At 39.3% G+C, this 13,636-nt stretch overlaps 1 protein-coding gene across 2 annotated transcripts in view; it reads right to left on the reverse strand.

Annotated features, from left to right (window-relative positions):
- The window catches only part of SGO2 (shugoshin 2), a 41,626-nt gene extending 39,367 nt beyond the window's left edge, over nt 1-2,259 (reverse strand). Inside the window, exon 1 of one of the 2 annotated variants that reach the window (XM_037043667.1) lies at nt 2,152-2,259. The gene's annotated coding sequence lies outside the window, so the exon portion shown is untranslated. The remainder of the gene's footprint in view (nt 1-2,151) is intronic. The other variant, XM_037043668.1, reaches the window with a different exon arrangement.
- Between the last annotated feature and the right edge of the window lie 11,377 nt (nt 2,260-13,636).

Here is a 13,636-nt window from a genome sequence, read left to right on the forward strand (position 1 = left end):
TCCCATGGCTCACTCAAGAGTAGTGTCATAATCCTTGCAATGGCCTGTAAAGCACTACACAATTTGCTTCTTCTCCCTTTCCCCAATTTTCCATCAGCACCTCTCTGACCTCTACAACTTTTTCTTCTGTACACTAAGCTCCAGCCACACTAGCCACCTTGGCAAGCTCCCACTGCAGAGCTTTTGTATTCCTTTTTTCTCTTTGCCTCACTCTTCTTTCAAATAATCACAGAATATGCTCACTCCTTTGCTCAAATGTCACTTTCTCAGTGAGCCTTCCCAGACCAAACTATTTAAAATTGCCCACCTGACCCCATTTCACTTCTTTTCTTTTTCATTATTGACTTACTGTCCAACATAAAATTACACAATTTTCTTATTTAATTTATTGTCTGTCTTCTCCTACAAAAAGGTAAGTTCTATGAGATATACCTCATTTTGTGGTATATAATGTGCACTTTTTTGCCCAGATTTTTGAGGGAAAAATAAGGATGCGCATTATGCGATGGTGGTACCAATTCCCATGAATAATGCAAATTATACATATAATGCATATTAGTACTAAAATGTGGGTGCATATTATACACAGGAATGCATTATACACAGCAAAAATAGGGTAGATTTTTGTTAAATCTGTTTGTTTCTATACCCTCAATGCCTTGAAGAGTGTCTGGCACATAGCAGTTACAGAATAAACATTTGTTGAAGAAATGGCTATAGATTAAAAAATTTTTAATAGTAAAAACTTCCCAATATTGGAATCAGTTTCCTTTGAAAGTGTTGAGCAGATGTTTAAAAATATCAAGTAAATAATAGTAAGATTGTTTTACAAGAAATTTCTCAAAGGGGAAGAAATTAACCTGGGGAAATTTCTCAAAGGGGAAGAAATTAAAAATCAAAGATCGCCATCCATTACAAATAGTAGAACACAGAAACTCTCTGCAAATTGCTGCATTTACACACCTGAAAAAGATCCTAACACAGAAATCTAGTCCATTTCCAAAAACATCCAGTCAGAAAGATCAAATCTCATTTTACTATTTAGGAAACCACAGCTTACCAGTCCACCCTAATAAGTTGGTTCTTAGTTCTTTAATCAACAAATGGCACTATCACTCACCCACTCAAATGCTCCTGGCAGAAATCAGAGAGCCTTCCTTAACACTGCCCTGTCGTCTTCCACATTAATAACCTGACCAAGTAGCACTTTAGGAGCCAAAGCCAGGCCCTTGGAGTACCATTCCAGGGTGATTTACCACACAGAGACTGAGGTATTATATTGTGGCTGGACTATGCTGGAGTCTCAGTTCCAACATTTCATAGCTATGTGATCTTAATATCTCTAAGTCTCCACTTCCAGACTTAGAAAATTACAGAAAATAAGGGACCCTCATTCTGGGGAATAAATGGACCAATGTACATACAGTGCCTAGTATTGGATCTGGTGCAGACAACACTCACTATCAACCTCTAATTATTATTACTCTGTAGCTCTTGTTTGGCCAGCATCTCAGCTATCTGTGAGTCAGAAATACTCAGTTCCACATCCAATCTTCCTGAATTGGATCCCTCACCCACAAAAATCATTGTCCCTATTCCCTACAGAAATACTACCTGTATGTACAGCAAGACTCAGTTGAAGTTCTAGTCTTCCTAGACTCCCATCGCTCCTTCCCTTCAGCGAGCCTCCCTTCTAAACAAGCGCTTCGAAAGACAGGGCTCCTTTAAGATCTCGGGTAAAGCGGCCTCTAAGGTTCATTCAGCATATATTTATTGAGCGCTCACAATAGGCTAGATACTGTTTTACAATCGGGCGGTAGAGCAGTCACAGCGTCAGAAATTCCTTCCTTCAGGGAGCTGACCTTCTAACTGGCGGCTAGCCCCCTTCAGCCAGCCGCACGTTCAAATCCCAGGGACAAGAGGCAGCGACTTAAATGCAAACCAGGTACCCCTCAAACGAGGCCCGCGGCTCCGGGCCTGAGGCCGGGGGTTGGAAAGCCGTAGGGCGGAGAGTGGGCGTGACTGCGGGTCGCACGGGGCTCGGCCGACCCAAGACTCAGAAGGGCAAGGGCAGGAGGCTCGGCCCTGGAAAGGCACGGATCGTGCCAGACAGAGGATCACCACACCAAAAGTCACAGGTCATGGACTTACCGCTTTCTCAGCGTGGGGGGACCACCAAGCTCCCGGAGCCCCGCGTCCGCGGCCGAAGCTCCGGTTTAAATTCCAGAGCCGTTAGCGGTTGCCACGTAAGCCAATCAGGTCCCAAGAAGGCAGCTCAAGAAAGAGCTGTTGCCAGGAAGTGGAAAGGGCGGGACCTCACGGGGGCCCGGTGGGGGCGTGGCCAGGAGTGCTCCTCGGACCCAGCCTAGGGGAAGGAACTCCCAGCGGGTTCAAAGTGGGTCCTTGCACGGTCCTCTGATGCGCTGATGGAAAAGGAAACGGTCCTTTGAGGGAATTACCTCCATCAACCAGATGTCTAAAAGGCTTGACAGCCACCTAAAGTAGGTTGAGAAGGTTTCGTTGTTTGTGACACAGCTGTGAGACTGCCCGCCCACATCCTTACCATTTCTTGTGTCTTTGCCCTACGATGCCAACACCGTTACTTTTCACTTAAAGCTCTCTCCATTTTTCTTTTAACTTTGTGAGGAAAAAGCAACAATGAAGTTTCGTTCTAAATCATGGATCTCATTAATATGTAGGTGTTATTAACGGTCTGTTTCAACTAAATATACAAGAATGGCGTTTTCCATGGTACCCAAACTACACATGTATGTAACATGATACACACATGTAATATGTGTTCGGTGGGTTATGTGTAACATGTCACACATGTTGCATGTATAGTTTCCTCATTTGTAAAATGGGGGTTAATAACAGCATCCAATGTATTTCTATGGTGGTTGCAGTCAATAGAGCCCTTTGTTCAAATACAGTAATATTGCTTTCTTCAAGACTTATTTTGTAGCTATAACTTCAAAAGCAAAATAAATGGAAAAAGGGAGACAGAGCAATCAGAGGTTCGAGAAAAGTTAAAAGTTATATGTATGTGTATGTAGTTTGTGTATATATACCAGACAGGACCCAAAACAACTCCGGATTATCTTCTGCAGGGCCGGCTCCTTGTAGTACAGGTTCTGCTGTCAGGTGAGTGTTCTAGGAACCCATCAGCATTAGTGTACCAGCTAGCCTTGTGGTGAGAGCCTGCGTTGGGCTTCAGTGAATTTTTCTGAAGACTCTTTCAACACATTAGCCTGTTTCATGATGGGTGATTTTTTACCACACCTACCACATCACGCTAAACTTTCAGCAGTTTTTGACCAAAAATGGCATGACCCCCCCATGCCCCACCCTCCCATCCACCCAATCTTACCCCAAGTGCCTTATTTTTTGTTTCCCCAGATGAAAAAAGTCCTCAAAGGGAAACGTTTTGCTCATGTGGAAGAGGTGAGACAAAAAACAGCAAACACTAAAAGGCATCAAAACTTACAAGTTCAAAAAATGTTTTGAGCAGTGGGAAAAAAGTCCTGATAGGTGTATTGCATCGAATGGAGGGTACTTTGAAGGTGACTGACTGAAGTTTAAACATGTAAGAATAAATGCACATTTTTATCAATAAATCCCATTTTAGAGGGTCCCCCATATATATACATATATATACATATATATATTCATTTTATGTTCCAAGAGAATTAGCTTAGTTTCCTTTCATAATCATCTTTCATAATATGCAAAGAATATGGAGAAACTATGTAGAATATAAATTTTCCTCTCTGTATGCCATTAGACTAAAAATAAAAGTAGCTCGTTAAATCTGGGTCTTAGTAATTGATCACACAGCTTTTCACAGAGATCATGCTGAAAGTGATGAAGGAAGCCCCTGCCTCTCCCAGAGCCAAAGCAAAGGCCTTGAAAGCAAAGAAAGCAGTGCTGAAAGGCGTCTATAGCCATAAAAAAAGAAGATGTGTGCATCACCCACCTTCTCACAGTGGAAGACACTTCAGCTCAAAAGTGTCCCCAGGAGAGACAAACTTGACTGCTATGCCATCATGTTGCCCCTGACTGTGGAGTCAGTCATGAAGAAGACAGAAGACATCAATATGCTTGTGTTCATTATGGATGTCAAGGCCAACAAAGCATCAGAGCAACAGAACTTGGCCAAGGTCAACACCCTGATCAGATATGATGGAGAGAAGAAGACATATATTGGACTGGCTCCCAACTATGATGCTTTGGATGTTGCAAAAAATTGGGATCATCTAAACTGAATCTAGCTAGCAAATTCTAACTATAAAAATTTTATGCTGTAAAGAAATAATAATTGATTATACAGAGGCGCAGTCAATTTTATATGAGCAATGTTTTGTGCATTTGGGAAATTTCAAGAATTACAGCTTTCTGTTTTACTTTATAGAATCCAGGAAAATAAAGCAAAACATAATTCAGAGTTAGACCATTTAGTCTAATCTATTGCACGATCAGTCTCCAAAGAGATCTGGCTGCATAAATCTTGTGTAAGCAGAAAAGTATTTATTTGGGGCTAGCTGCTAAAATTACAGCAATTAATAAAGTAAAAACTTCAATAATAGTGATTTTCAATGTGATGTACTGGTTATAGAAACGTCTGGTTATCTAGGGGTTAACTAACACTATCTCCTGCTTACCCCGCCTGACACATTAAATGCTCAATAAATGTTATATGTTTTTTTAAATGAACCGTGTCATAGCACTGCCATTTAGTGGTTATTTAAATTAGCCAGGTCACTTAATCTCTGAGCTTCTGTTTCCTCAGTTGTAAAATGTAGGTTAGTATCAGCATGCAACATATTTTTATGATGGTTCTAATCAACAGATCCCTTTGTTCAAATGCATTAGTATTGCTTTCTTCCTGACTCATTTTGTAGCTACAGCTTCAAAAGCAAAACAATAGAAAGAGACACAGGGAAGTTAGAAGTAGGAGAGATGTTAAAAATTTTATCAGGACATGAATACCAACATCTCTTTTTTTAAAAGTGCTGATTATCCTATCTCAGAGCAGTTGAGAGAATTTAACGAACCAAGGGATTTTTTAAATTATAAAATCTCTTGAAAATGTAAATTCTGATCATATACAACCATAAACTTAAAATGTATAATTAATGCAGCTGAATTTAACCTGATCTCATGTTGCTTTCAGGTCATTTGCCTCTTGATCTAATGGGTAGAGACAGGAGCCCTGTACTAAGAGTGTGAAGATGCAGTTAGTTGTATCTTGAATACACATTATCTATTTTTTTGTTGTAAGCTCCTTTTCCATAATAAACCAGTTAAATTAAATGGGTTCACAGTTCTGTTGTGATACTCTCCTGCAGAAGGCACTGATTTTGCTTTTATCCCTTCATTTCCTTTTATTCTTAGACTCATTAGTTTCCTGTTCCTCAACCTAAAGGTAGATTCCAGTCAATTAAAATTTGATTATCCTGACCCACATTCCCCAAACAAATAAAGGGGCAGAGGGAAATAAGAAGAGGAAGGCTAACTGCCAAACAACACAACAGCAAAGTCTTATTTAACATCTCAGCATTACTAAAACAAGACTCACCCAAGAAAAATCACCCCTAAATAGGAGCCAAATAGAAGATACACTATAAATCAATACACTAATAAAACAAAGTAGAAATAGTGTACTTATTAAATCATCTGATCTGATCACCTCTATTGGTCTGGCAGGTTGATTTGCACCAAATAACTCAGGCTGAAAAGGACAAGGGGAGTCTGAAGCATTTCTGGAGAGGACAGAAATAAGGGCTTGAAAACAAGCAGGAACAAGGGGAGCCTGGCAGCGTACAAGGATGGAGCCACAGCCGTGCCACCAGTATAGCCTGTGTAGAGAGCAAGAACATGGGCAGAGCCAACTTTTTTGACACCTTTTGGCAATCCAATATGGAGTCACTGTCAGCCATTACATGTATGTCAAATGGCAATATGTCCAAGACTGAGGTAATGGGGTGTAGTGGGAACACCCTTGGAAGGGGCCCTGAACACCCCAAACCATAAGTTTGGACACTCAGATAAGAACTCTATCCAGATACTGATACGAGTGGGACTGCCGCCTGTCACAGGCCATAAGAACTTAGACGTCAGACCAGTCGATGCTCCAGCTTGGCTATATCACTGGTCATGCTCACAGCCCAAGGGGAATTTCACTCTATCAGGTGTGTGCTGTCACTGTAGCTGCCTGGCTTGAGACCGACACCCAACTCTCGATCCACAACCACACCAGTGACCAAAACTTTGTGCCGGGGGCTTGCTCTGCTGCTTCTAAAAGTTCTCCCTGCCTGGGTGTAACCTGTGTGTAACTTTTTGGGTTATTGGGTTGGTCTCCACTAGTAAACCTGGCATTGCGGAAAGACAAACATGGGTGAGGTGACTCCTTTTGGGGATGCTCTCTTGCTCATGACAGTGCGTGATGATGCTACCAATCTTGCACAGCCAGCAGTGGCCCTATAAACTTGTGTGAAGAGAAAAATGGAGCAGAGAGAGATGCAGTGACACACTCAGGAATGTCAACAGTTACCGGAAGCTGGTAGAGGCAAGGAACAGGTTTACCCTAGAGGCTTCAGAGGGAGTGCAGCTTTGCTGACAACTGGCAACTTGATTCTGGCCTTCTGGCCACCAGAATTGTGAGATGCTGGTAATTAGTTTCTCCTGTTCTAAGCCACCCAGCTTGTGGGAATCTGCTACAGCAGGCTCAGGAAACGAACAGGCATCTTGAAAGATGAGAACTGCAGTGTGTGAAAAGGAGCATTTTATTTTAGAGAAGGGTGGGATAAAGACAATAACATGGAAAAATGGCAAAATTTTCTACCATATAGTTCAGTTCAGGTATAATGTAAATGTAGGGCTAGGTAGGAAAGGAGGGATGGGGCAGTTATTTGGCAATGTGGACACAGTTAAGTTTTTGGTTAGGTAAGGGACATAATCCAGGCTGTGCTGAGGATATAGACATACAGACATAAATATAGATATAGATATCTATCAGCTTGTGGAAAGCCTTTCAGACTTACTAGAATAATTTACAGACAGTCTGTATAAACTCTACTCAGCTCCCAACATGGGATTATATTGATATATTTTATATATATTTATAATTTTTATTTTGAAATAAATTTATGTAAATGTTTATTGTAATACTTTTTAGAGGTTTATTTTTTATTCTCATTTGAAAGAGAGGAGAAGGGGGAGAGAGAAAGAGAGAAACATCAATGTGAGAGAGAGAGAGACATTGATCTGTTGCCTCCTGCATGTACCCCGACCAGGCATGTGACCAGAAATGCCACTGGCAACCTTTCAGTGTATGGGACGATGCTCCAACCAACTGAGCCACACTGGCCAGGGCTTATAATACTTTTTATTTTGACTACTTCAGTCTTTATAGACTCCTTTAAATGGGAAAAGTTACAATGTATTTTTGTCTTTCATGCACTTGACATTTTTTTTTAAGTATATAGGCCAACTACACTACAATGTCCCCTCTACTTGGGACATTGCAAATTTCTCCCTAACATTTCTTCAGCATTATAATCAGGTTTTTATTTTGGGCAAAAGTACTAGGGAAGTGATGTTTAGTTGTTCTTAGTATATCATATCAGGGGCACATACTATTGGTTCGTACCTTTACTGATGATGTCAACTTTGGTCACTTGATTAAGGTGGTGTCCACCAGGTCTCTCCACTGTAGAATTACTATTATTTTCTTTATCATTAATAAAAATCTTGTGGAGAGGACATGTTGAGTGTATGTAACTATTCTGCTTCTAATCAAATTTTTCACTCACTAGTTTTAACATCTATTGATGTACCTTGCCTGAGTCAGTTATTTCTGTGATAGTTGCTAAATCGTGATCTTTCTAATTTATCATTTCTTTTACATTTATTGGTTGGCAAGAACTTTATTCTCTACATTTATCTATTTATCTACCTACCTATTTATCAATATGAACTCATCTATCTGTATCTATCATCATCTATCAGTACTTATCAGTATGGACTTACGAATTCTTATTTTATTCAATAGAGTATACTCTATTACTGTTGTAATTAATATTAATGAGCAAATTGTCCCATACTTGATGAATGGTAACCCTTTCAAGATGATTCCTCTGTCCCTTTGTTAGTTCCCACCATTCATTGAATACTTACGTACTTTCTGGAGCAGCAGGCTATTTATGGCTCATTTTATACTTTCTCAGCCACAGCCCTGGGATTAATCAATCAGGTATTTCACCATGAAGCTCTGGTTTCTTTTACTGAAGAATAGGGGAGAATGGATTTAGAAACCAAAATCTGGGCATTTGGTATACCCATTGCTACTGGGGTTTCACTAGTTCTAGGCTCTCTCGGGGACAGAGCTTGAAAATCTATGTATATTTACATATACATATACATAAATACAAACATCATATTTCTATAGCTATCTATCTATTTCTCATCTATCTATCATCATTTATGTACTTTAGAATTGTGTTCACACCAATATTTCCAATTCCAAACAAAACCATAGGGTTCATTCTAGCATTTTCCCTTTCAATTGTATGTAACTACTTTTCCAACTGTGAAAATTTTGATTCCTATTATTTATACTATTGAGGACCACTTTGTGTGATATCGGAGACTGTAACCCCGTGTAAGCAAGGCCTTGAGAGAAGCCTGTAAGTCTCAATCAGAAGGCCGGGAATGCAGGAGGCAGGCATGACCTGATACTAATGTAAGAGCGTGCAGCCAGGCCACCCCCACCCCCCACCAAAGAAGGATTTGTAATAGGGTCCAGAACTCAGGGTGTCCAGGAAATATTAAAGATATGGGATGTCCTCACTCCTGCAGGTCTGAACTGGGGGATGGGACACATGGAGCAGGGCTATTGAGAGTCGTTTTACACAGCAACAGTTTTGCAAATAACCTCAGGCATGGTCATTTAACATATCTATAAGTTTTAACTGATTCCATGGATATGTTAAATAGCTGTGGCCAAGCTTGGACCCAGGGGGATGTCAATAACTGCCACCCGGAATGTAACTGGGAAGCAACTCCCCCTGGTTATAGCACCTGAGTGAGAGCTTGGAGATGATTGGACCCATGCTATGGGACCACGCCTGCCTGGACTTACTATGGCAGCCAAGAAAGGCTGAAAAAATCCAGGAATGCTGACAGGTGTAACTGATTGTGGGAGGAGTCGGAAATGGGGTACAGAGGAAGATTGACACTAGGATTTAAAATCCAGGTGAGGCAGCCATGGTTGGGACCATGCGGCTTTGGCGAGAGTCAGGGCCACATGGCTTTGGGGTGCTCCCTTTTGCCACGTGGCTTAGGAAGCAGGAAAGACGTTGCTGGTAAGGAAAGGGGTGAAATGACTCTTGCTGGTGAGCCATGAAAAGGTGCTACGTTGTTTTGGGTCAACTGGAGATTATGGCGGTGACACAGTTTATGATGCCAGGAACTGAGGAGCTGCCTTAAACACAGACTTGTACTTCTTTTCCTGATGTACAGTACCCTGGACTGGGCAGAGGGAGAAGAAAGGACTATGTGTGTTTGTGGGTATTCTAAAGGACTATAGTATTTTAATGAAGACATTAAGCCATTACTCTAAGTCTGTATAACTTTTTAAATAAATAATTCCTTTCTTTTTCACCAATCTCTGGCATTGAGGGATGTCTTTCCCTGGCAGTGGGCAAGGTGAACCTACTATGGGGGGAGTCCTTGAAGCACAAGGAGTCCATTTGGTAATAGTATATCATCCTCCCCCCATCTGTTCTGTAATACTAACATTGAAGGTTCCCATGGGAAATCAGGCCTGAAGAATACATTGCACCCTTTGAAACTTGTTTTGCTTTGTATTGCTCTGTTGGTATAAACCGGAAGTTTAAGTTCAAGGCATAAGGAGTGAACTCCTTATCTCATGAAACATGTCTTAAAGCCCATCTGGCAACAGCATGTCTTACAGACCCTGACCTGAAGCATATCTCTGTGTTCCTTCAATTGTTATTTATAGATAATACCTGTTTTCTATAACTATAGCCTTTTGACATGGATTGATGAGCTATGAATGCATGCTGTATGCCCCTACACATACTGATCCCAATAAAAGCCATTCTGGAGAAGGCTTGGGACATTCTCCACTACAGGGACTTGCCACCCTTTTTCCTGCCAGAACAACAGATTGTGTCCAGGATGACTCATTTCATCTGCAACCAGGAGGGCTCTGAGGGATGGGTCTCCCCACAATTATTTAGCATATATTTAGTTTTTTCTCAGTCACAGAAAATAATGTGGGGGCTAAAAAAATTAAAACTTTTCCTTCCATCTTCCAAGTTCATCTAGGCTGGGCCAAAAAAATCAAATTGATAGAGACAGAGTAACCGAAGAAAATCAAGTTTTAATACATGCACATGGGGAATTCACATAGTCCAAAAAATTCCATCAAAAGTCCAAAGCAAGTGAGGCAATATTGGGTATATAAGATATTTTTGGACATAGGAAAAAGTTGGTAGGATGGAGTGTTAGATTCCACAAGTGACAGTGGGTAATATAAGAAAGAGGAATATACATAGCAGGAAAATTCTTGCTAGACAACTCAGAAACAGTGAGGTAATAGGGGGTGTCTAGCTAATAGGCTTGGAGTCTTCATACTAGGGCAAAGATTCTTAAAGTGGTTCATACAAAACTCCCTTCCCAAGGCAGTTTTCTCTGTATGAATCTCTTGGACAGGAAAGAGGAGAGGATCTAGGTCGCTAAGTTTGTTTCTTAATAAACAGCTTAAAATCTATACTTCCCAAAAGCAGCTTCAAGATGGCAAAACTTTGCTTCCCTTTGTAACTTCAGATTTTCTAAGCCATAACTAGGAAAACTTGACTAGAGTTCAATATTTGTTTACTATTCTTAAAAAATGTTTTGCTGAAGGGTATGTAGAGCTCAAATTACCTGGATTCACTAGTTTCTCCTTCCTCTGTGTGACTGTTATTCATTCATCTGAATATGGTTAGGTTTACTTTGGTCTGTTTGTATATAGTTTTAGAGTTTTTCTCTACCTTTATGTACATGTATGTTTATACTGACATTTTGTTATATGAGATAGTAACTATCATAATTTCAAAAGCCAGAACTTTATAAATAGGTATATTCAAAAGCATCACACCTCTTTTCCTTTCCCACCCCTATTCCCTTAACCAATGTACTAGTTTCCAATTGCTGCTGTAACAAATTTCCACAGATTTGGTAGTTTAAAACAACAGAAATTTATTCTCTGATAGTTCTGCAGGCCAGAAGTCTGAAATGAGTCCCTTGATTTTAGCTAACAGCTAAAATCAGGCTGTTAGCAGGGCTGTGCTCCCTCTGGAAGCTTTAGTGAACAGTCTGTCTCCTTGCCTTTTTCAGCGTCTAGAGCTGCATTCCTTGCATTCCTGACTCTGGGTCATTTCCTTCATGTTTAAAAGCAGCAGCATAGCAGGTTTTGATTTGGCTTTGCTTCGTTTCCATTACCTGGCCCTCTCTTCTGCCTGTAGTGAAATCTCCCTCTGCCTGCCTCATATAAGGATATTTGTGATTACATTTAGGACCCACTTGATAATCTCAGATAATCTCTCCATTTTAAGATATTGAATTTAATGATAGCTACAAAGACCCTTTTCCATATAAGGTAATATTCACAACTTCTTTGGATTAGGACCTGGATGGCTCTTATTCAGCCAACTGTAGGTAATTAATTTAAATAGTTTCTTGTTTAGGCTTCCTGTGTTTCTGTTTGCACAAGTGATTACATACATATGTTTTCTTATTTTCCACCCTTTCTGATACAAAAAGTGACATACTATTAAAACTCTTGCAATTGGTTATTTTCACTTAAAAATATCCTAGAAATCACTTTACATTAGTTCATAGAAAATGACCTCATTGGTTTTTTTTTTTGATTCATAATACTCCATTGTGTGTATATATGTCGCAATTTATTCACATACTGTCCTGTACATACCAATTTAGGGTTTTTTTCCTGATATTTTGCAATACAAATAATACTGCAATAACTAACTGTCATAATTTTGGAGGTGTATAAACTGAGTAGAATTAATTTGCATTTCACTTCTGATGAGTGAATTTAGATATCTTTTCATATCTTTGAGGAATATGTGAGAAAAGTGTGGGTGGAGAAGATATTGTTACCTGGTTAGTAATTTGTCTCTGTTTATTTTCTGTTGTTCAAAAGTGTTTTAAAACAGTCAAATTTATCAGTGTTATTCATTACATCTGAATTTTGATTCATAGTTAGAGTGTTCCTACATTAGGCTAAAGAGAAAATACATATTTTCTTCTAGATCTTATGTGGTTTCATCTTTGACATTTATATTTGTGGTCCATTTGGAGTTTATTTGTGATTACAGTGTGAAAATTGGGTCTCATTTTATCTTTCTCCAAATGGCAAACAGTTGTGTTACCAATATTTATTGAATTGCCCATCTTTTCCATCTTTATTACACGTCAAATTTCCATATGTATTTGGATCTATTTCTTGGACTTTCTATTTTATTCCACTGGCCTTTGAGTCTGTTCGTCTGCCAGTACCATTAGTAGATAAGCAAACCAGATTTATAGTGTATTTTCCTGACTGGGAGGGCTAGCTTCCCCTCGTAAACTTTTCTTTTTCCTATTCTCCTGGCCATTTTTGCATTTTTATTTTTCCGTATGAATTTTAGTGTCAACTTGTCTAGCTCCATAAAAATCTTGTCATTTTTATTGGCATTCATTAAATTTATAAATTAATTTAGAGAAAACTGTTATCTTTATGTTATGGGATATCTTCCCATTTGTTCAAGTCCATTTTTGTATGATTCAGGGGAGATTTACAGTTTTTCTCATTTAAGGTTTGCACATTTCTTGAAATCTTCATTCTGAAACCCTTTACCTTCATTGTTACTATTGTATTCTCTATTTTCAGGGTATAAAGTAAGTGCATCCATAAGATCTGCCTTATTGACTATGCTACTTACATCTATAATTATTTTCCTTATTTTTTATTTGCTTGGTCTGCTTGTAGTAAAAGTGACATATTAAAGTTGCCTACTACTAGTATATTTATATTAATGTTTCTTTGCATGTCCTGTGATTTTTTGCTTTATAATTGTATTGCTGAATCCTGGCTGGGCAGCTCAGTTGGTCCCGATATGCCAAGTTTGTGGTTCAATCTCCCATCAGGGGATGTAAAAGAATCAACCAATGAATCCATAAATACGTGGGACAACAAATTGATGTTTTTCTCTAAAACTTGTTCAATAAACAAAAAATTAAAAGTGTTGCTATTTGGTAAATATAATTCATAACTTTTATGTAATCATTGTGAATTATATTAAACCATGTCATGCATCAGTGACATTGCCATATTCAGTCTTTCACTCCTAGTGACCAAATCTTCCATCCCTCACTTGGCTATTAATATCTGAGGGGGTAGGTGGGTTTACCTCTCATTGTATATTCTCCTTCTAAGACCCACGGGAATTAGGAACCAATTATAGTGGCACATTGGTTCTCTAACTTAATTTTTTCCAGAAGACTGTTCAAGGAGCGATTTGTTGAGAAACTGAATCACTTTTTGAACTGAATTGTTCAAGATGGG

The sequence above is a fragment of the Sturnira hondurensis genome, unplaced genomic scaffold, assembly GCF_014824575.4.
Source record: "Sturnira hondurensis isolate 20B ecotype Veracruz unplaced genomic scaffold, ASM1482457v3 Scaffold0004136, whole genome shotgun sequence".
NCBI lineage: Eukaryota > Metazoa > Chordata > Mammalia > Chiroptera > Phyllostomidae > Sturnira > Sturnira hondurensis.